The sequence below is a fragment of the Triturus cristatus genome, chromosome 9 (genome assembly GCF_964204655.1).
Source record: "Triturus cristatus chromosome 9, aTriCri1.1, whole genome shotgun sequence".
Lineage (NCBI taxonomy): Eukaryota > Metazoa > Chordata > Amphibia > Caudata > Salamandridae > Triturus > Triturus cristatus.
In genome coordinates, this window is record NC_140592.1 from 393,366,339 (window position 1) to 393,387,153 (window position 20,815).

At 42.0% G+C, this 20,815-nt stretch overlaps 1 protein-coding gene across 1 annotated transcript in view; it reads left to right on the forward strand.

The window, feature by feature from the left end:
* The window catches only part of NAPA (NSF attachment protein alpha), a 348,255-nt gene that overhangs the window by 109,877 nt on the left and 217,563 nt on the right, over positions 1-20,815 (forward strand). The gene's annotated exons all lie outside the window — the stretch shown is intronic.

A 20,815-nucleotide genomic window follows, 5' to 3' on the forward strand; every position in this document is an offset into this window, starting at 1 on the left:
ACATTTGCCATAAATTCAGAATGTTAGCACTCTAGTTGCTCATTAGATCACTGTAGTAAAGCTACTGCTCACCAGGGAAGTCTGCTGCTGGTATTGAAAGTGCTTGTTTCAGTTTGCATGTCAGATTGTTTTAATGAAATAGGAGAGGATTTGAGAAGTCACTCTAAATGTGCCCTAATTTTTCTTTCTGCAGCACTAATGGCAAAATGAGCCCCCTCATTTTGTTCCTTTTTAAATTTAATGTTTTATAAGTTACCACTTTATTCCAATCAAGATGGCTTCAGGTGTGCAATAAGTTTGTCATAAGTAGGACTGTTAGCGCTCTAGTTGTTCTTTAGAACACTCTGGGAAGCTGTAGTAGAACACAAAGGAATCAACTGACAGTGTCTGCCCTTGTTGGATGTACATGTTTTACTGAGAATGTCAGACTTCATTCTCACATGACTGAGAAAGATAATGTGAATTTACAGAAAATATGCTCTCAGTTTAGCTTATAGATCACCTTCCAAACCTCTGTGGGAAAAGCATGAGAAAATAGTTTTCTCTCAAACATGATTCATGATATTCCATTAACTGCAATGATTTATTGAGGTGCTATCCTGTATATTGGTCCCAAGATGGCTGCCAACACTTCTTGGATGAAGTGCTGACAGCCAATCGGATCTCACGATGAGATGTGTGGTTAGGCTCCACCCAGATATATATGTGATTTTACTTTTGATTTTCTCAGGAACTACTGAACTGATTTACACCATTTAACCAACAGGCACTACTCTGAACAAAGGGCTACCTTTTTCCCACATTTGGTGTAATACCGTTCAGCAGTTCGGGCTGTAGCTGCGACTAAAGGTCCCTATGGAAAATTGCATGGGTAAAACATGTTTTGGGACCCCCCTTTTTTCTCGGCCCCCGCTACATGAATCACCCAAGACTTTCAGGATAGGAGCGGACCGGAGCTGGACAAAAGTTTTGAAAATTTCGCAAAGATTCATCAACCGGCGCCAAAGTTATTGGGAATAGAATGGTGCGGATTTCCTATGGAAAATAGGTCCTAAATATAACTGCCTACTGGCGACCGCCAGTAGGTAATATGTGTATGTAATGGGGCGCTCCGCTCCGCTCCGCTCCTTCCCTGAAAGTCTCAGGGGGGGGGGGGCTGGGGGGGGGGGATTCGTCAAGCAGGGGCCGAGAAAAAGGTTCAGTATTTCCAGAGAAAATAGCATTTAAATCAATATATATATCCGTACGCGCGCAGCGTGCACGCTAGGTGCGCGCACCCTGCCGTGCGCGAGCGCAGTTCTGATTGGTTGTTAGATCTTAGTAAACATTCGAATCGGTCGAAACCAAGAAGTGTCGGCCGCCATTTTGTCTCTCGCACTCTGAGGGGGTGAAGAACTAATGTGGAGGCAACTATAACTCACGCGACCGCAATCCGCTGCTGATGACGTCAGATATTACATCACTGATGACATATGTGTCTTTCTGAAAAAAAAAAAAAAAGAAATATATGTATAGCTAAAGATGAATGGAAGAAGACATGGGTAAATAAGTGTCCAAATACAGTGATGTAATATCTGACGTCATCAGCAGCGGATTGCGGTCGCGTGAGTTATAGTTGCCTGCACTAACTATAACGGGGGAATTTCATTGGTTTTTTACGAGGGAAATGTCCTGCTAACTATAACGTGTGTGAAACCTATGGTTTTTTCAGTGAATATATATATATATATATATATATATATATATATATATATATATATATTCGCTTAAAAAACCATAGGTTTCACACATGTTATAGTTAGCAGGACATTTCACTCGTGAAAAACCAATGAAATTCCCCCGTTATGGTTAGTGCAGGCAACTATAACTCACGCGACCACAATCCTCTGCTGATGACGTCAGATATTACATCACTGTATTTAGACACTTATTTACCCATGTTTTCTTCCATTAATTTTTAGCTATACATATATTACAATTTTTTTTTTTCAGAAAGACACATATGTCATCAGTGATGTAATATCTGACGTCATCAGCAGAGGATTGCGGTCGCGTGAGTTATAGTTGCCTGCACTAACTAAAACGGGGGAATTTCATTGGTTTTTCACGAGTGAAATGTCCTGCTAACTATAACGTGTGAAACCTATGGTTTTTTAAGTGAATTTGCAAGGTTTTTTAAATGCTAATTCCTAACTATAACATGTGTGAAACCTATGGTTTTTTCAGTGAATTTGTACGGTTTTTTAAATGCTAAGTTATGTATTTATTAATATATTTTTTTCGTAATTTTTTTTTACGGTGCGCGCGCGGTGCGCTTTGCGCCCCGCGCGCCCACTTTACGCAGTTCGGACCGTGCGCGCACGGTGCATGAAGTTTGCGGAATTTTTTCCGTTTCCAGCGTGCGCGCACATTGCGCGCACTCCGCGATTTTTCGCAAAAAATTTAAATCTTTTTTTGGCCCTTGGGGGTCCTTCCGGGACCCCCTGACAAATGCTAGGGGGTCAGGAACTGTCCAGCCTGCCCCCTTTTCACGTTCTCCACCTTTGTTTTTCACCCCCTCAGAGTGCGAGAGACAAAATGGCGGCCGACACTTCCTGGTTTCGACCGATTCGAATGTTTACTACGATCTAACAACCAATCAGAATTGCGCGCGGCATGGTGCGCGCACCCAGCGCGCACGGTGCGCGCGTATAGATATTTATATTGATTTAAATGCTATTTTCTCAGAAAATACTGAACAGATTTACACCAGACCTGCAAAAGGCACTTCCTTGACCCTATGGCTACCTCTCTGCCAAATTTCACGTAATTCTGTTCAGCCGTTCGGGCTGTAGCTGCGACTAAAGTCCCTATGGAAAAATCCATGGGGAAAACGCGTTTTGGGACCCCCCTTTTTCTCGGCCCCCGCTTGACGAATCCCCCCGAGACTTTCAGGGGCGGAGCGGAGCGGAGCGCCCCATTAGTTTTGAAAATTTCGCGAGGATTCGTCAACCGGCGCCAAAGTTATTCAAAATAGAATTTTGAGATTTCCTATGGAAACTCGGTCCTAACTATAACTATCTACTGGCGACCGCCAGTAGATAATAAATATATATATATAATATATATTTCCTACTGGCGGTCGCCAGTAGGTAGTTATAGTTAGGACCCCTTTTCCATAGGAAATCCGCAACATTCTATTTTGAATAACTTTGGCGCCGGTTGACGAATCCTCGCGAATTTCTCAAAATAGGTGGGGCGCTACGCTCCGCTCCTACCCTGAAAGTCTCGGGGGGATTCGTCAAGCGGGGGCTGAGATAAAAGGGGGGTCCCAAAACGCGTTTTTCCCATGCATTTTTCCATAGGACCTTTAGACAGGGCTACAGCCCGAACGGCTGAACAGAATTTCTAGAAATTTGGCAGAGAGGTAGTCCCTAGGTCAAGGAAGTGCCTTTTGTAGGTTTGGTGTAAATCTGTTCAGTAGATTCTGAGAAAATAGCCTTTAAATCAATATATATATCTGAGCCAGCTTACGGTACGCTTACCGTAAGCTTACCGTACGCGTACGGTGGCGTGCGCGAGCGCGATTCTGATTGGCTGTTACATCTAAGTAAACATTCGAATCGGTCGAAACCAGGAAGCGGCGGCCGCCTTTTTCTCTCTCGCACTCTGAGGGGGGGGCTGTAAACAAAGGCAAAAAACATATAAAGGGGCTGTTTAGACAGCGCCCATGCACATAGCCATGTTAGTTGAGTCCTCAAAGATCCCCCAAGGCCAAAAACGGTACATTTTTATTTTTTGAAAATTTCGCCGATTACGCTTACCGTACGCGTACGGTGCGCTTACGCTACAAATTTTAATAAAAAAAAAAACCACTCTCTGTGCATGGCATATTATTGTCATCACTTACAAATTAAATTTAACAGATTACCTATCACAAGGAAGCGCATAATATGTCCTCCATGTGCGCATGGTGCGTAACGTGGGCACGCGGTGCGCGTAGCGCACTGCGTGCCCACCTTGCGTGTACGGCACTAACTGCGTAAAGTGGGCGCGCGGTGCGCGAAGCGCACCGTGCGCGCACGGAACGAACTGCGTTAAGTGGGCGTGCACGCCACGAATGGCGTAAAGTAACTTAGCATTTAAAAAACCGTACAAATTCACTGAAAAAACCATAGGTTTCACACACGTTATAGTTAGCGGAAATTTTACTGATAAAAAACCAATGAAATTCCCCCGTTATAGTTAGTGCAGGCAACTATAACTCACGCGACCGCAATCTTCTGCTGATGACATATGTGTCTTTATGAAAAGAAAATATTTGTAATATATGTATAGCTAAAAATTTATGGAAGAAGACATGGGCAAATAAGTGTCTAAATACAGTATTAGCATCAGCAGAGGATTGCGGTCGCGTGAGTTATAGTTGCCTGCACTAACTATAACGGGGGAATTTCATTGGTTTTTTATCAGTAAAATTTCCGCTAACTATAACATGTCTGAAACCTATGGTTTTTTCAGTGAATATATATATATATATATATATATATATATATATATATATATATATATATATATATATATTCACTAAAAAAAACATAGGTTTCAAGGGCGTTATAGTTAGCTGGACATTTCCCTCGTACAAAACCCTAGAAATGTCCCTGTTTTAGTTAGTTCTGCTATCTATAACTCGTGCCCCCGCAACGCACTGCTGATGACGTCATATATTATATTACATCACTCATGACATGGTTAGTGACATCGCTGATGACATCACTGATGACATCATCCAGTGAATGTGTGTTTTTCTGAAAATTTTAAATATGTTTTATTTATTTATAGTGAAAGGCCTATGGAAGAATGAGTGGGCGTATAAGTGTGTGAATGGGTGATTTTCTAGGTGCGTAACTGACTCTATGTGAGTCATTAACCCCTTCGCTGCTAGGCCTTTTCCCCTCCTGTGCTAAGCCTTTTTTGGGCTATTAGGGGTAGTGCGCGCTTAGGCCCCTGTAACCTTTTGACCACATTAGGTATCCATGCCAAATTTGCGTCCTTTTATTCCAACATCATGGGGATTCTAAAGGAACCCAGGGTTTATGGATTCGCCGAGAGGGTTCCCAGAAATTAGTCAAAATACAGCAAAATTTTGGTTTTTTGTGAAAAATGGGAAAAACTGGCTGCAAATGAAAGCGTCTGGGTTTTTCTCTGCAAATGGTATCAAAAAAGGGTTTGTGGGGCTGAAATCACCATTTCTCCAGCTTTTAGGAAATAACAGATTTTTGTCAGAAAACCAACATTTTTTACACAGTTTTGGCATTTTTCTGGGACATAACCTATTTTTGCAATTTTTTATGCTTTCAACCTCCTTCCAGTTAATGGTAGAAATGGGTACAAAAGCAATAATGGATCCTGGAAAGCTATACATTTTTGAAAAGTAGACAACATTCTGAATTCAGCAAGGGGTCATTTGTGTAGATTCATCAAGGTTTATTTATAGAAACTACCAGTTAAATATAGGAAACATTAAAAATGTGTTGAAAAAAGCAGCCTTTTGTGTCAACGTTTTCACCTGTAACTTCTTCTAATTATAACATCTCTTTGAAAGCAATGTAAAGTTACATCCGCTGGACCTTCCTGGTTGTGGGGATATATAGGACTTGTAGGTTCACCAAGAGCCCTACGAACCCAGAGTAAAAAACTGAGCAGCATTTTGTAATGGTTTTTTATTATGTTCCGGGTATATAGCAATTATTGTGGGAAAATGTGTACATGGAAAAATCGGTATGAAAGACACCTATGTATTTCTGAAATGGGAACAAATTACAGAGTTTAGAAACAGTGCATATTTGCACATTTTTGAAATTGGGAATACTCATACTAGCATGAGAATTATTGGTCATTTTTCAAAATGACTTTTTTTTTTTTACACAATGTCTTTCATTTGGAAGGGAGAAATGCATCAAAAATCAATAGGTAATAACAGTTGCTTTACAAATCTGAACTACCCTAAGTCTCCCGATAAAAATGGTACCTCACTTGTGTGGGTAGGCATAGTGCCCACGACAGGAAGTGGCTTAAAACGTGAACACACCACATTTTCACAATGAAAATTTACACATTGTTTGCGAAGAGTCTAGCTGTAGTTTTTGAACTCTAGCTCTGCCGGCACCTAGGGAAACCTAGCAAACCTATACATTTTTGAAAACTAGACACCCAGGGGAATCCAGGATGGGGTGACTTGACTGCCTCCCACCAGGGTCTGTTACCCAGGATCCCTTGCAAACCTAAAAACTTACAAAAAAAACACTTTTTCCCCACATTTCTGTGGTGGAAAGTTCTGGAATCTGCGTGGATCCATAAATTTCCACCCACCCCGTGTTGCCCAAAGTCTTACGAGAAAAATGGTACCTCACTTGTGCAGGTTTGCCTACTGCCCGCGACAGGAAATTGCACTAAATGCAATGTGGTCATACCTCAATTTTGTAGTGAAAAATGACCCTTTTGTGGCAAAGTGACTAGCTGTAGTTTTTAAACCCTAGTTCTGACGGCACATAGGGAAACCTACCAAACCCATACTTTTCTGAAAACTAGACACCCGGGGGCTTCAAGGGAGGTATGGCTTGTGTGGATCCCCCAACGTTTCCTGCAAACCTCAATTTTAGCTGAAAAAATCACTTTTTTCACACATTTTGGTGTGGGAAACTTGTGGCATCACCGGGCTCACACAAATTTACCACCACCCAGCGTTCCCCCAGGTCTCCCGGTAAAAATGGTGCCTCACTTGTGCGGGAGGCCCTAGTACCCGCGGCAGGCAAGGGCCCAAAACGTTTTTTGATAGGCAATGTTGATGTTGCCTCACTACGTTTTGTGCTCTTGCCTGTCGCGGGTACTTGGGCCTCCCACACAAGTGAGGCACCATTTTTACGGGGAGACCTGGGGGAACGCTGGGTGGTGGTAAATTTGTGTGAGCCCGGTGATGCCACAACTTTCCCACACCAAAATGTGTGAAAAAAGTGATTTTTTTCAGCTAAAATTGAGGTTTGCAGGGAATTCTGGGTAAGGAAACGTTGGGGGATCCACGCAAGCCATACCTCCCTGGAAGCCGCCGGGTGTCTAGTTTTCAGAAATGTATGGGTTTGGTAGGTTTCCCTAGATGGCCGCCGAGCACCGGGCCAAAAACCCAAGTGACCCCCCTTGCAAAACTAGGTGGTTTTGCGATAGGCCATTTTGATGGCGCCTCACTACGTTTTGGGCCCCTGCCTGCCGCGGGTACTTGGGCCTCCCGCACAAGTGAGGCCCCATTTTTACCGGGAGACCTGGGGGAAAGCAGGGTGGTAGTAAATTTGTGTGAGCCCGGTGATGCCACAACTTTCCCACACCAAAATGTGTGAAAAAAGTGATTTTTTTTTTTTTCAGCTAAAATTGAGGTTTGCAGGGAATTCTGGGTAAGGAAACGTTGGGGGATCCACGCAAGCCATACCTCCCTGGAGGCCGCCAGGTGTCTAGTTTTCAGTAATGTGTGGGTTTGGTAGGTTTCCCTAGATGGCCGCCGAGCCCATGACCAAAAACACATGGGACCCCCCCTTGCAAAACCAGGTTGGTTTGTGATAGGTAATTTTGATATCACATCAATAGGTTTTGGGCCCTTCCCTGCCGCGGGTACTTGCGCCACCCATAAAAGTGAGGTACCATTGCTATTGGGATACTTGGAGAAATGCAGGGGGTTGGAAATTTGTTGTTAGTTTCAGCAGCGTGAAAATTTAGGCAAAATAATGCAAGGAAAATGTCAGTCACATTTTGAGATTTGCAGGACATTGTGGGTAAGATAACTTGGTGGGATCCACAAGAGATACCTCACCATGCACTCCCATGGGTGTTTAGTTTACGACAAAAACTACAGTTGTTAGGTTATTCCTAAATGAAATGTACAGCTTGGCAGAGAGACAAAACAGACAAAGATTACTGCACAGCCATCTATTCCTCAAGCACACACATATACTGGTTGGATTTGGCACGAGGGCGAGTGATGGTTCAGTATATAACATTTTATTAACGAGATTTCACAAAATAAAATGCACTGTCAATAATTGAAAGGACAAAAAACTGAACCAATGACTCGCAGCTCGTGAGCTGTAAAGCCACGTCAAGGCACCAACCGCTTTACAGGCCATTCACACACCTTTCATACATGAGACACACAAGAACGTTCACACCACCAGGCACAAAACCAACACATTACAACATTCACAAAAAGGGACAAGGTACACCCTGCTTGACAAACAGAATAGAAATTTTTATCTACACAACCATCTATTCCTGAAGCACACATACATACTGGTTGGATTTGGCATGAGGGTGAGCGATGGTTCAGTATATATACTTGTATTAACCAGAGATTTCACAAAAAAGAAATGCACTGTTGGTAATTGAAAGTACGAGAAACTGAACCATTGACTCACAGCTTGTGAGCTGTAAAGCCACGACAAGGCACCAACCTCTTTACAGGCCATTCATACACCTTTCATACGTGTGACACATCCAAAACCATTCACACCGCCAGCCGCGGGCCCAGCACATTACAACACTCACACCAGCAGACAGCGCCATTCAAGGGCCCATCACTTTCTCACGCTCACATTCCTGACACACCAGCTCACGGATTGCGTGGAGTGGCGTTTGGCTAGCAGTGTGTGTAGAGACCAGCAGCTAGTCACTACTTACACACCGCCAGCCAAGCGCCAGCCCACTCACCGCCAGCAAAACACCAGTCCACGCACCCCGTCTTAAATTTTTTTTTAAACAAAGAAAACACAAACCAATTGGAACTAGATACCAAACTATAACTACAAAAACAACAGCAGAAACGAAAGAAATCATTCTATTGCCAAATGTGAAACTGAGCAACTGTATCAAACCATACAGACAAGGCAGTACACTATTGGTCTCACGGTTACTCCCAAATACTCTTTTTAGTGTGATACAATCTGAAACCTGAGGGCACACACAGCCCAGGATTAGAAGGACAATCGGCACATTGTATACGAGTCTCCTTCCACACACCTCTTCGCACGCAGACTCTACATCTCTTACAGGGATTGTTTTTTTGGGGCGTGGGAGGAATTAAATCAGGAAAATGGCGATCTTTCAATCTAGCCACATCCTCCACCACTCCAACTCTAGGAACACTTGCCTGTTCCACAACAACAAGGCTGCCTATCACAGACTCCTGAAACTGTACAAAAGTCAACTTTGACTCAGGTGAACACTCCTTGTACACAACAAAAGCATTGAAAGTTGCTAAATTGAAGAGATGGATGGCCAACTTTTTGTACCAAATGTACGCCTTATGAATAGCAGTGTAAGGTTCCAACCTCTGATCTACTCTATCAACACCACCCATGTGCTTATTGTAGTCTAAAATGCACACCGGTTTGCGTAGTTCAGCAAACTGACCCCAAACAGCCACAGGTGAAGTACTCTCATCATGGATGGTAGTCAGCATGTACACATCCCTCCTGTCCGCAAATTTCACAGCAAGCAGTTCATCACTACGCAAGGAACTGCTCTGCCCCCTCTGAAGTTTTTTGGAAACAAGCTCTTTTGGATAACATTTACGGTTAGAGCGGATCGTGCCACAAGCAAAAGTGTCAACTTTGAACAATTCCTTAAACAATTGCACAGCAGTGTAGAAGTTATCAAGGTACAAATGGTGGCCTCTGTTAAACAGTCTTCTAACAAGATCCCACACAATTTTCTCTGTAACTCCAAAAGTAGACGGACAACCAGGGGGGTCAATAGTGGAATCCCTCCCAGTGTACACACGGAAATTAAAAACATATCCTGTCCTACTCTCAGACAACATATACAACTTAATTCCATACCGTGCCCTCTTGCTAGGGATGTACTGCCTAAAAACCAAACGGCCCTTGAACAGGACCAAAGACTCATCAATAGATATTTCTTTCCCGGGAGTATAGATCTCTGAAAATCGATCTACAAAGTGATCAAGTACAGGCCGAATCTTAAAAAGACGGTCACAGTCAGGGTGATCTCGTGGCAATGCCAAAGTATTATCAACAAAATGCAGCATCCGAAGCAAAAGTAAATACCGATCACAGGACATAATTGCAGGAAATATGGCTGTTGCCATCAAGGGACTGGTAGACCAATATGAAGCCATGGACGGTTTCCTTATCAAGCCCATCAAAAAAGTCAAACCCAAAAACTTCTTCATCTCATCCAGATTTGTGGGAGTTCACCGGGTAGCTCTAGAGTGTTGCTTAACTGTGGCACTGTGGTCCCTCAAAAACTGTTCAGCATACAAATTAGTCTGCTCAACAATCTCAGCCAAAAATATATCATCCATAAACAACTGAAAGAACTGTATAGGCAAAAAAATGTCACAAACCACTCTGCACCCTGCATCACCACTAAAGGCAGGCAACACCGGCTGCACCATGTTTGGATCAACCCACAGTCCAGCACTTCCAGTAGGAAGCCTAGCAACCTCAGGCTGCAATCCAGAAGCCTCTTGCACCATCGGCACAGCAGTATCCTCCTCTAAAACAGGCACATCATCCGCACTGAGAGTTGCTTCATCCACACCAAGAGTACCTTCATCTGCACTGAGAGTACCTTCATCATCCGATGATTCCATGTTTAGAGAAAACTCACTGCCTGAATCTTCCCCTCCCTCCTCTCCCTCAGACGCACTGTCAGTCTCATAATCCTGCTCAGAGGAAGATTCAAGCAGCATACCAACAACCTGCTGAGCAGTCATTCTACCGCTAGCCATAATCCTTACTAATAAAGGTAACTTGTCAAACCAGTCAACAAACACTTTGAAAAATAAGTTATAAACAAAATGCCTCTATCACAAAGACCTAAATACTCAAACTATACCACTAACGTGCCAGAAGCAGCTAGACTCCCCACCACCTGCTCTGCACAGACACAGTAAGGATCAACAATATCCCACTAAAAAAGAAAAAGAAAAGAAAATTACACATAAGACATTACAAAACACATGCTCAAAACACTAACAAAATATGCTGCCATTACGAAACCACTTACAAAAAAATTCATTCATGCATGACAATAACACTGATTTGGAGTAAATACAACAAAAGGTTTTTCTTACCAAAACAAGTCAACTACGTAAAACTGCACAACCACCACTGCCGAAACCGCAAACAGGAATCAAAAGCTTTACACTAGAATAAAAAGGAGAAATAAAACATTACAATCACATATACAAATAATGCACTAGTCCACAAACTAACCATAAAGGGGAGCGACCCTTGCGCAAGGGGCTGCTCCCAACAACAAAAAAACAATCCCTGGTGGCCTAGTGGGCATACAATAAAATTAATTGTTGAATCTGCCCTTCAAGGGGTCAGAAACGGCCAAGAAAAATGCTCCCCAGAATGGAGCGACCCTTGCCCAAGGGGCCGCTCCCCAAAACAAATTGCCGAAAAGGCCCGGTTGGGCCACACACATTTTTTTAAAAATATTTTTCTGGCCCGTTTGGGCCACACACAATTTAAAAAAAAATATTTTTCTGGCCTTTTTCTAAACAGATCTGCCCCAGTCCAAGGAGGGCAAATCCAACTTAAAATGTTACCCCCAAAAGGGGAGCAACCCTTGCCCAAGGGGCCGCTCCCCGAGACAAATGGCACCCCAAACACACAAAAAACACCCTTCCCAACGATAGATTCCTCCCAAACTTCCTGCACACCCATCAATTGCCCCTCCCTACCATTCACAGCAGCCCCGTTCCTGTCGATCCACTAGAACACCCTAAAAACCACTTCTCCACGCACCCCACACCGCCCATTGGATAACATTGCAATCCGGGCCTTCACAAAAAATGCTTTTTTTTTTTGCCACTTCCCCTACTTCGATCATCTTCAAGCTCACTGGGACACTAGTTCCAGCGATTCCAAAGAATCTCAGCAAGAATTACACAAATCCATCCAGTGGAAGGGGTACGACTTTTCGCCCAAAAACGCGCCCCCCCTGCAAACACACAAACACCCCAAAATCAGCCAAATCTGGATGGAATTTTGCCAAACCACCCTAAAACCTTCCCAACAACATTATGCACGAAACTGAATCGGGCCCTGAGCCCTAGACCCTATAAAATTGGACCCGAACCCCACAAACACACAAAAAATGCATTCCTGCTGCACGATCGCGCCCCAGGCGCGATCGAGCAGCAGGAATGCATTTTTCAAAAGACATCGGAGGAAAGGAAAACCCTTTCCTTTCCTCCGATGCCTTTGGAAATGCACCCTCCACGAGGCAAAACTTACCTCTTACTTTCCCAACGCGCTGAAAACAAATGGCTTCCAGCACGTTGGGAGACTAAGGGAGGCGTGCAATGACGTCAGCGCGCCTCGCACGCTGAAGTCATTGATGACGTGGAGGGGGGGGGGGCGGGGGGAGGCAGGGGAAGCCCTTCCCCTGCCTTCCCCGGTGCCGGAACAATGATCGGTGTCCCACGGGGGGAGCGCCAGCGCTCCCCCCCCGTGGGTGGGTGTCACGGCGGCTGGGAGCCGTCATGAGCACACGCCCACCGTGTGCCATGACGGCTCCCAGACGTCATCAGCACCGAATGGGTTAAATGTATCTTACTGCAGACTAGTGACTAAACTGTGTGAATGTCTGTATGTGTCTGTGCGTTGGTTTATAAGTGGCTGCATGGTTTTGTGAATAGCTATATGAGTGTCTATATGGGTTATTGATTGTCTGAGTATCTGTATGGGTGCCTGAGTGTTTGTGTGGGTAGGGTGTGTGTGTGTGACTGTGCATAGATGTCCGAGTGGGTGATTCAGTGGGTGCATGGTTTTAAGAGTGCATGTGTGATGGACTGTATGGTTGGGTGACTGTATGTAAGGGTGTGTTAGTGATTGAATGTATATCTCAGTTGTACATGTGTCAGTAACTACATATGTGAAACACAGTGTATATGTGTGTAAGAGTATATAACTATTTATATCTCAGAGTGTGTGATTTTGGGAGTGGCTGTATGGATGAGTGTGTGCTTGTATCAGTAATTGTATAAGAGCGCCAGAATTTGTTAGTATTTTTATGAGTAAGTGAACTTGAGTGTATTGAACTGTACAGGTGAGTAAATTGGACTGTAATTAATTATTTACATGACTGACTAGGTGTGTCAGTACCTCAATGGATGATTGGCGGTGTGTGAGTGTCTGTATAGGTGTATAAATGCATATGATTGTCCTGTACTGAGTGACTGTAAGTATGAGTGACTGTATAGGTGAGTGAGTGGAGGTGTATGTAGACCTAAGAGTCAATGAGTGGGTATGTAGTCATTGGTATTGGAGTATCTATGGTTTTCAAAACGGCCGTCTGAAATTTTGAGTCGGTGTATCAAAGGTTATATTAGGGTGTGGCAAGATGCACTAATTTATCACATGGAAGACGTCATCAGTGATGTCACTGACCATGTCATGAGTGATGTAATATGTGACGTCATCAGCAGTGCATTGTGGGGGCGCGAGTTATAGTTAGCTGAACTAACTATAACAGGGGAATTTCTAGGGTTTTGTACGAGGGAAATGTCCAGCTAACTATAACGCCCCTGAAACCTATGGTTTTTTTTTGTGAATTTCTAAGGTTTTTTAAATGCCAATTCCTAACTATAACGCCCCTGAAACCTTTGGTTTTTTCAGTGAATTTCAAAGGTTTTTTAATGCCAATTCCTATCTATAACTTATCTCTAAAGATATCATGTTTAATGATTTTCATTGGATTCCAGTGTGTCAATTTCATTAATTATGTTTTCTTGAAATTATTTTTTATCACTATTTTTAAAATGTATTTATTTAATTAATTCTTTTAAAAAATAAAAAATATTTGTTTTTATTGAGTTTTTCAAACTTATTTTTTTATATTTTTAAAAATATTTCTTTAACTATATGTTCACAACTTTATTTTACATATTTCAATGTTTTTGGATCCGCGCACCCTATGCGCACCGTTCTCGATCCCTACGCGGAAGCATCCGCGCACGGTATGCGTTGGGTACGTGTTTAGTGCGCGATCGCAATACGACAGGTACACGACTCCCAGCCTATACGTGACACGTTCGATGTACGTAACGCGACGTTTACGCGCTTCCGCGATGCGTCATCTGCGTCTGACGCGGTAGGTGCGCGGATTCCGCAAAATATTTAACATTTAAAAAAACATATATATATGTATTTCATGTGAATATTAATTGAAGACAAACTCTAAACTAGTCTTAAAACTAATATATTTTTACATCTAATCCTATAATTTTTTTTAATTCAATTTCGCGGATGCGGGCTGGTGCGTGCTGCGTAAGCGCAGGGTGCGCGGATCCCATGTGACCTGCAAAAAAAGAGATTTGATTGGTTCATTACAGTTCCTGTTCTAACTATTGAAAGACCCCACCCAATTAAATCATTCTTATTTGACCTTCTTTGGAGGAGCATCTCTTTGCAGAGAAGAAGATTTTTTAGACTAAGTTTACACTTGGCTCTAACTTTTTTCAACTAAAAATGGCTTCAGGGCAGCAGGCATCACCTGCATCTCCTCATACATCTGAGGATGAATTTTTGGAGGAGGCACCACGCAAAGAACGTTTTTCTTCAGTGGTGTGGAAATGTTTTACTTTTCCCGAGGGGCAGAATAAGACCAATGCCACTTTGGTCACATGCAAGATTTGCAAAAGAGTGCTGTCGCGAGGGGATCTTAACAAGAAATACTCGTGCGGCACGGCTAGTATGATGAAGCACATAAGGACCCTTCATCCAAACAATCTTGCACGAGAAGAGTGCAAATGGATGAGAAACACTCCTGCTCCTGTGCCTTCCACCTCATCGCAGCCGAGCACTTCAAGAGTGCATCCATCAGCCCAAAATTTGGACATCCGTCCTCAATTTCAATATTTAAAAGTGTTCTGCACTAAGTGCAATGCGACTTTTTGCTACGGTGAGCAGTCGATCGATCTGATCTGCCGCCGGCAAGAAAGTCACATTTGCTAGGTTTTTTACAAAAATGTTATTGTTCCCTGAAGTTCATAGTTTGGTTCCTCCTGTTTTTTTTTTTTTTTTTTGCAGGAAATACAAAAAAAAATAAAAATTGTTCAGAAAACCCCCCAAAAAATATAAAAGAAGAAGAAAAAAAAAGTTCTTGTAAGAACTAACTTTCCTGGTTGAAAAAAAGAGCTAAATTTCTTTGTTAGTGTGTGAAAGTTTAGATGAATGTATGTGTAGTACGTAATTGAATGAATGCATTAGTAGCGTATGGTTAATGTACAAGTGCAGAAATATGAGGAAGTACTGCAGCATCACACAGTAACCTCTTTAACTGCAGTGTGCTGTAGTACACACCTTCCTGCACAAAAACAATCAGTAAAGGCATTTTTCTCCTTCAATGTATGCTGAGCATTGTAGCATGCATTGAAGATATAAAAATGTGGAGAAATGTAAACAATTCTCCTTGTTGTGCTTTCCTACACCAATTTTAGAATGGTGCAGCATTCACACACATATCGAAATTTTATAATTTCTGACAAATCTAGACATTTATCTTGTTCTAGGAGTATTCAGTGCAATCATGCACAACAACACTTATAGAACAACCTTTCAACGCAAACTGGTGTGCATAATGAGGTTGTATTTACATGGAGTATAAAAAGTGCACAGAGTGCCTTTTCCTCTCTTTGTAAATATGAAAGAGTGTCTTGTGCAATAACTATGTTACAAAAAGTGACATATTTCCTTGCGAATGATAGAAGGGTAGCACAGAGTTTTGTCTGCAAAGATATTCAAAGAAGAATGATTGAAATTATTGCGATCCTTCAATAGCTACAATGGGAAATATTATGAACCCCTCAAATCTATTTTTTTGCAGGTCACATGATATCTGATTATGGTCAGATTTCAAACTACATAGGTATTAACAGAGTTTGTAGCTTCTTGCAGACCTCCTCATTCTGCATATTGAGACTTAGTGAAACTTACCTTTACAGTAATAGGAATAAAAAATGGTATACAACTAAATTCATATAAATTGCTTATTTTTAAATTTGGATCTGTGAAAGAAAAGGGAAAAAAATTATAACATGTAATAATACATTTTTTACAACACAGCATAATTTCCACAAAGTAATTTGTTTGCCTTTTTTGCTGTTCTCAGAATATATTGAATTTCACTAAAAATAGTGATTTCAATCGTACTCATCACTTAACAGCGGGCAAAAAAAAAACAATCCGAAAGATTGTTAAAAAAAAACCAACATGCTATTCTCAGCAAAATACCACAAGATACAAATCACAGATATATAAAATGCTTACGGCTAACAAAATTCTATAAGTTTAACTTACAAAAACTGTAAATGTTGTTTTTGGAGGAGGCACCACGCCCACAACGTTTTTCTTCAGTGCTGTGGAAATGTTTTGCTTTTCCCGAGGGCAAACAAAGATCAATGCCACCTTGGTCACGTGCAAGATTTGCAAAAGAGTTCTGTTGCGAGGGGATCCTAACAAGAAATACTCGTACGGCAAGTATGATGAAACGCCGAAGGACCCTTCATCCAAACAATCTTGCACGTGAAGAGTGCAAACGGATGAGAAACACTCCTTTTCTGTATCTGTAAAAGAGAATTACAAATAAATGTATTTTAATAACTTTCAAGTTTATACTATTCCATTACTGTACAAACACATTTTATATAAAAACTGACTAAAACTATAACCCTGAATCACAAGTGTGACGATGGTTAAAACACTACATGCATAGTGCATACTACTTTGAAGCAGTTAATGCCCTAAAGCCTACCTCACTAAAAGACTACATGCTAACTGACTGAATAAATACACTACTATAAGGAGACACACTGGGTGAGTAACAGGGTGTTTGCTAGAAGTGTATGAATACTGACTGGGGAATTGAAGGTGTGAAAGACAACTGTATAGGTGGTTAGAGGCCTGCATGCATAGTGAATAGGCATTTGAAGCAGTCTATGTGCTAAGGCCTGGCTCACTGCATGAGTACTTGGGAATTGACGGAATGATTAGAGTACAGCAAAGAGAGTGCCTGGGTGAATTTATAAGTGGTTGGCTTTTGACACAGTGAATGGATTAGTACTTGGTACTGAATGGGTGACTAGAGGAGTGCAAAGGGCGTGACAGGATGTTTGCTGGATGGTATGGATACTGACTAGGGAATTGAAGATGTGAAAGACAAGTGTTTAGTATGTTAGAAGACGCATGCATACTGCATAGACATTTGAGGCAGTCTATGTGGTAATGTATGGTTCACAACATGAGTACTTGGAAACTGACTAAATCATCAGACTACTGCTAGGACACAGCCTGGGTAAAACTTTTAAATTTTCAGTTCTGGCACAGTGAAGAGAATAGTACATGGTACTGCACTTTAGTGTCAAACCCTGTCGCATTTTATCAATGCATAAGCAAAGAATAGCTTCTAAAGCTACTAAAACTTGACAACATGACCGGTTTTAAAACCGTTATCTGTCAGCAAATACACAATGTTACCAAATGCTTCTATCACAATCCTTACCCAAATGCACACAGACTCAGTGTGATTTTAGACAAGCAACACTATCCTAGGAGTTTACCAAAACTCATTCACTAGTCTAGAAGAGGTAAGGGTACTGCACACAATCTACATATTTAAGTACAGCACATTAGTGTCAAAGCATGACTCATTTAATCAATGCATAAGCAAAGACTGGTTTCTAATGCTACTAAAACTTGAGAACATGACAGGTTTTAAAAGAGTTATCTGTCACCAAATACACAATGTTACCAAATGCTTCTCTCACAATGGTTCCCAAATGCACACAGACTCAGTGTGATTCTAAACAACAACCACTATACCTAGGAGTTTACCAAAAATCATTCACTACTGTGGAAGTGGTAAGGGAACTGCACACACTCTACATATTTCAGGACTGCACTTTTGTGTCAAAGCTTGACTCATTTAATCAAAGCATAAGCAAAAACTGCCTTCTAATGCTAGTAAAACTTGACAACAAGTGTACTGCACACAATCTACATATTTAAGTACAGCACATTAGTGTCAAAGCATGACTCATTTAATCAATGCATAAGCAAAGACTGGTTTCTAATGCTACTAAAACTTGACAACATGACAGGTTTTAAAACAGTTATCTGTCAGCAAATACACAATGTTACCTAATGCTTCTCTCACAGTGGTTCCCAAATGCACACAGACTCACTGTGTGATTCTAGACAAGCAACACTATCCCTAGCAGCTTACCAAAACTGATTCACTACTGTGCCAGGGGTAAGGAGACTACACACAATCTACATATTAAAGTACAGCACATTAGTGTCAAACCCTGTCTCATTTTATCAATGCATAAGCAAAGACTGGTTTCTCATGCTACTAAAACTTGACAACATGACAGGTTTTAAAACAGTTATCTGTCAGTAAATACAGGGTTACCAAATGCTTCTCGCAGTGGTTCCCAAATGCACACATACTCACTGTGTGATTCTAGACAAACAACACTATCCCTTGCACTATATCAAAACACATTTCTACATCTAGAAGGAATACTACATTTTAGTATAGAAACATAACTCATTTCACAAATTCATAAACAATGACTGGTTTCTAATTCTACCAAAATATAAAAACAGCACAGTTATCTGTCTGCAAACACATAAAAAACACAAATTCTTATCACAGAATGGTTTCTACATGCACACAAACTGTCAATAAGATTGTAGAGAAAAAAGTACTCCCTACACTTTAGCAGGAGAAATACATTAGTTTGATTAAAATCAAAATAGTCTACATACATCCCCTCACAATTAAATAACTCACCTTTAAAGTTGTTTTGTAGATTAAGAAGTAAATCAGTCACACACCAGATTTTCTTTTACAGAATCTCAGCACTGTGCACCTCTCAGCAAAAACAAAGAATGGAAAAGTTTCCCTTTCATTTTCCACACATATACATGTAAACATCAAATCACAATCCTTCACACACAAATTCAAAAGCAAACACGCATTTCTATTGGTTAAACATTTCAACCCTTTCCAAATGAAATACATTTCAACCCTTCCCCCAATCTGCCTTCTGCCTGTTACCATCGAAACAGGTCATGGAACACTGCACTGAGCACACAGGTCACTAGTTCAGCACACAATGTTGCTAAACAAGACAGCAAGTGTGCTTGACTTTTCAACATATCAGCTTATCATATATAATGTTCCTTACAATCAGTTTTTGTTAACCAATAAGAATCATGCCTTTAAAAAACAGAAATCTACACCCTACCTTTCAGTGTAGAAAGTTGTCATACAACCAATGATTTCTTGTCTTTTTTCATTTTTTTTCCCCTTGGATCCGCGCACCCAACGCGAGAGAATCCGTGCACCCAACGCGATAGGATGCGCGCATTTTACCGTTAAAAAAAAAGGGGGGCCCCAGGGGTCCTTCTGGGACCCCCTAAGCACCTCTAGAGGGTCAGAGTATTTCCACTCTGCCCCCTTTATATATTTTACACACTTATTCTCCTTGCTTCTTCAGCCTCGCTTCTACCGAGGCAAAAAATGGCCGCCAACAGTTCCTGGTTTCGAATGTAGACTGACACTCAACAGCCAATTGGCATTGAGCGCGCGATCGGGAGGGTGCGCGCTCGGTTCGAGGAGGGTGCGCTTACGGTGCGGGTAGGTTGCGCGGATCCTCCCCGGCCATAGATATATATGTACTTTTAACTCTAATTTTCTCAGGAACTAGTGAACGGATTCACACCATTTATGCAAAAGGCACGAGTCTGAACTGAAGACTACCTCTTTGCCAAATTTGGTGTCATTCCGTTCAGCGGTTCGGGCTGTAGCTGCGACAACAGATCCTATGGGAAATTGCATGGGGAAAACTCGTTTTGGGACCCCCCTTTTTTCTCGGCCCCCGCTTGACGGATCACCGCGAAACTTTTAGGGTAGGAGCGGAGCAGAGCTGTCCAAAAGTTTGGAAAATTTCGCGAGGATTCATCAACCGGTGCCAGACTTATTGGGAATGGAATATTGCGGATTTCCTATGGAAAATAGGTCCTAACTATCTACTGGCGACCGCCAGTAGATTATATGTATATGTATATATATATATGTATGTATGTATGTATGTGTATGTATGTATATCCAAACAGGTTGCCCAACATGGAGATGCCACACAACGGGAGCTTAGATAAACCTTTAATCCAGGAACAGCAGTGTAACAGAGAAACCGAGTCCCCCTCAATCGTGAAAGCGCAACGCGTTTCGAGCAGTCCCTGTGCTCTTGTTCACGGGCTGCGAGTTGATAAGCAGAGCGGCAATCTCAGAGGGCCATATGCATGATACAAAGTCCCGCCCATATGGGCGTATGCACACCGGCATTATGGATCTTGTGGTTCCTCTGAAAGTGAAATCCCAAAATTATTATTATTTTTTTTTTGTGAGGAAAATGGTGTCTCCTCACAGAACAAATCTGAAATTGTAGTTGCTGCCATGGACCTGCCATTCGAATACCTGCTGCCGTTTGGTATCACTAAGGCACTGGAGGTTTTTGCTCGATAACGTTTTCTAAGTCCCAAAACAGAAAGGGACTTTTACTTTTTTCAGAGCTTCTGGAGCGTTTCAGGGGGACGAATATGAAATTCAGTCCGACGCCATGGAATTGCCATTAAGGTAGTTTTCTCTGTAGGTCCAGTTAGCTCTGGAGCAAAAGTTTGCAAATTTTGGCTTGTGCCAAGCAACCACAGGAGTACACATCTAATCCCCCGGACCTCAGAGGGGCACC